Raw genomic sequence first — 3,773 nt, forward strand, 5'->3', positions numbered from 1 at the left:
AGAAGTGTTTGTAATGTGTGAAAATGAAGTAGTGTTGAGGGGTTTATATAGGGGTGGGGGAAGGGTTAGGTTTTATGTATTAGGGTTGGGTTTGAGATGGAAATGGATTTTGAATTTAGAGGTAGGTGGGATTTTTAGGGAAGAGTGAATGGATGTGAGTGGTGAAGGGTATTTGAGGAAGAGATATGAAAGGGTGTGAAGAGGAGAGAAGAAGAGGTGGGGTAGGTGGGGATCCTGTGGGCTTCACAGATCCTGAGGGGTCAAGGAATTAACATCCCTGCTCTATTCTCACCACAGGATCCCCACCTACCTCCACTCACTCTCTTCTCACCCCTCTTTCACACAATCCCATAAACACTCTTCCCCAAAACCCTTCACCTATCACCTCCATCTCTCTTCCCTATTAACCCTTCACCACTCACATCCACCCACTCTTCCCCATAAACCTACCTCATAAACTCCACCTACCTTCAAAATTCAAATCAATTTCCCACCCAAACCCACCCATATGGCCGAACCTTAACCCCCCTCTCTTCCCTATATAAAGCCTTCCATTCTTCTTCATTTTTACACAACACAATCCTCTGTTTCCCATCTTGGCCGAAACACACCTCCCCCCTCTTCTCCATATTTTCTTCTTCTTCTTCATCTAATTCTTTCTTTTCTTGCTCGAGGGCGAGCAATATTCTAAGTTTGGTGTGGTAAAAGCATAAGCTTTTTGTTTTTCCATTACCATTGATGGCACCTAAGACCAGAGAATCCTCTAGAAAAGGGAAAGGAAAGACAAAAGCTTCTACCTCTGAGTCATGGGAGATGGAAAGATTCATCTCCAAAGCTCATCAAGACCACTTCTATGATGTTATGGCCAAGAAGAAGGTGATCCCTGAGGTCCCGTTCAAACTCAAGAGGCGCAGGAAGCTCATCACCATGAGATCCCGGAAATGCCTCATATGCATTTTCCTCCACAAAACTATTGGGAGCAAATCAACACCTCCCTAGGAGAATTAAGTTCCAACATGGGACAATTAAGGGTGGAACATCAAGAGCACTCCATCATCCTTCATGAAATTAGAGAAGATCAAAAAGCAATGAGGGAGGAGCAACAAAGACAAGGAAGAGACATAGAAGAGCTCAAGGACATCATTGGTTCCTCAAGAAGGAAACGCCACCATCACTAAGGTGGATTCATTCCTTGTTCTTATTTCTTCTGTTTTTCGTTTTCTATGTTATGTGCTTATCTATGTTTGTGTCTTCAGTACATGATCATTAGTAGTTAGTAATTATGTCTTAAAGTTATGAATGTCCTATGAATCCATCACCTCTCTTAAATGAAAAATGTTTTAATTCAAAAGAACAAGAAGTACATGAGTTTTGTATTTATCCTTGAACTTAGCTTAAGTATATTGATGTGGTGACAATACTTCTTGTTTTCTGAATGAATGATTGAACAGTGCATATATCTTTTGAAGTTGTTGTTTAAGAATGTTAAATATGTTGGCTCTTGAAAGAATGATGACTAGGAGACATGTTATTTGATAATCTAAAAAATCATAAAAATGATTCTTGAAGCAAGAAAAAGCAGCAAAGAACAAAGCTTGCAGAGAAAAAAAAATTAGGAAAAAAAATTAGAATGAAAAAGAAAAAGCAAGAAGAAAAAGCCAAAAGCTCTTAAAACCAAGAGGCAAGAGCAAAAAGCCAATAACCCTTAAAACCAAAAGGCAAGGGTAAATAAAAAGGATCCCAAGGCTTTGAGCATCAGTAGATAGGAGGGCCTAAAGGAATAAAATCCCGGCCTAAGCGGCTAAACCAAGCTGTCCCTAACCATGTGCTTGTGGCGTGAAGGTGTCAAGTGAAAACTTGAGACTGAGCGGTTAAAGTCAAGGTCCAAAGCAAAAAAAAAGAGTGTGCTTAAGAACCCTAGACACCTCTAATTGGGGACTTTAGCAAAGCTGAGTCACAATCTGAAAAGGTTCACCCAATTATGTGTCTGTGGCATTTATGTATCCGGTGGTAATACTGGAAAACAAAGTGCTTAGGGCCACGGCCAAAACTCATAAAATAGCTGTGTTCAAGAATCATCATACTGAACTAGGAGAATCAATAACACTATCTGAACTCTGAGTTCCTATAGAAGCCAATCATTCTGAACTTCAATGGATAAAGTGAGTTGCCAAAACTATTCAAGAGGCAAAAAGCTATAAGTCCCGCTCATATGATTGAAGCTATGTTTCATTGATAGTTTGGAATTTATAGTATATTCTCTTCTTTTTATCCTATTTGATTTTCAGTTGCTTGGGGACAAGCAACAATTTAAGTTTGGTGTTGTGATGAGCGGATAATTTATACGCTTTTTGGCATTGTTTTTAGTACGTTTTTAGTAGAATCTAGTTACTTTTAGGGATGTTCTCATTAGTTTTTATGTTAAATTCACATTTCTGGACTTTAATATGATTTTGTGTGTTTTTCTGTGATTTCAGGTATTTTCTGGCTGAAATTGAGGGACTTGAGCAAAAATCAGATTCAGAGGTTGAAGAAGGACTGCTGATGCTGTTGGATTCTAACCTCCCTGCACTCAAAGTGGATTTTCTAGCGCTACAAAACTCGAAATGGCGCGTTTCCAATTGCGTTGGAAAGTAGACCTCTAGGGCTTTCCATCCATGTATAATAGTCCATACTTTTTCCAAGTTTAGAGGATGTAAACTGGCGTTCAATGCCAGTTCTCTGCCCAATTCTAGCATCCAGCGCCAGAAACAAGTTGCAAAGTGGAGTTCAACGCCCAAAATGGCACAAAAGCTGGCATTCAACTCCAGAAAGAGCCTCTGCACGTGTAACATTCAAGATCAGCCCAAGCACACACCAAGTGGGCCCCGGAAGTGGATTTATGCATCAATTACTTACTTTTGTAAACCCTAGTAGCTAGTTTATTATAAATAGGACTTTTTACTATTGTATTAGACATCTTTTAATCTTTGGAATCTTCTTTGAATGCCTGGTTCTTAGATCAGAGGGGCTGGCCATTCGGCCATGCCTGGACCTTTCATTTATGTATTTTCAACAGTAGAGTTTCTGCACTCCATAGATTAAGGTGTGGAGCTCTGCTGTTCCTCAAAGATTAATGCAAAGTACTACTGTTTTCTATTCAGTTCATCTTATTTCGCTTCCAAGATATTCATTCGCACTTCAATCTGAATGTGATGAATGTGACAATCATCATCATTCCCTATGAACGCGTGCCTGACAACCACTTCCATTCTACATTAGATTGAATGAGTATCTCTTAGATCTCTTAATCGGAATCTTCGTGGTGTAAGCTAGAATGATGGCGGCATTCAAGAGAATCCAGAAAGTCAAAACCTTGTCTGTGGTATTCCGAGTAGGATTCAATGATTGAATGACTGTGACGAGCTTCAAACTCGCGATTGCCGGGCGTAGCGATAGACGCAAAAGGATAGTAAATCCTATTCCAGCATGATCGAGAACCGACAGATGAATAGTCGTGCCGTGACAGGCTGTGTTGACCATTTTCACTGAGAGGATAGGATGTAACCATTGACAAGGGTGATGCCTCCAAACGATTTGCCGTGCCGTGACAGGGCATTTGGATCATTTTCCCGAGAGAAGACCGAAAGTAGCCATTGACAATGGTGATGCATTACATAAAGCCAGCCATGGAAAGGAGTAAGACTGATTGGATGAAGATAGCAGGAAAGTAGAGGCTCTATTCGCTTATCTAAAATTCTCACCAATGATTTACATAAGTATTTCTATCCCTA

Source organism: Arachis hypogaea, chromosome 16 (genome assembly GCF_003086295.3).
Source record: "Arachis hypogaea cultivar Tifrunner chromosome 16, arahy.Tifrunner.gnm2.J5K5, whole genome shotgun sequence".
NCBI lineage: Eukaryota > Viridiplantae > Streptophyta > Magnoliopsida > Fabales > Fabaceae > Arachis > Arachis hypogaea.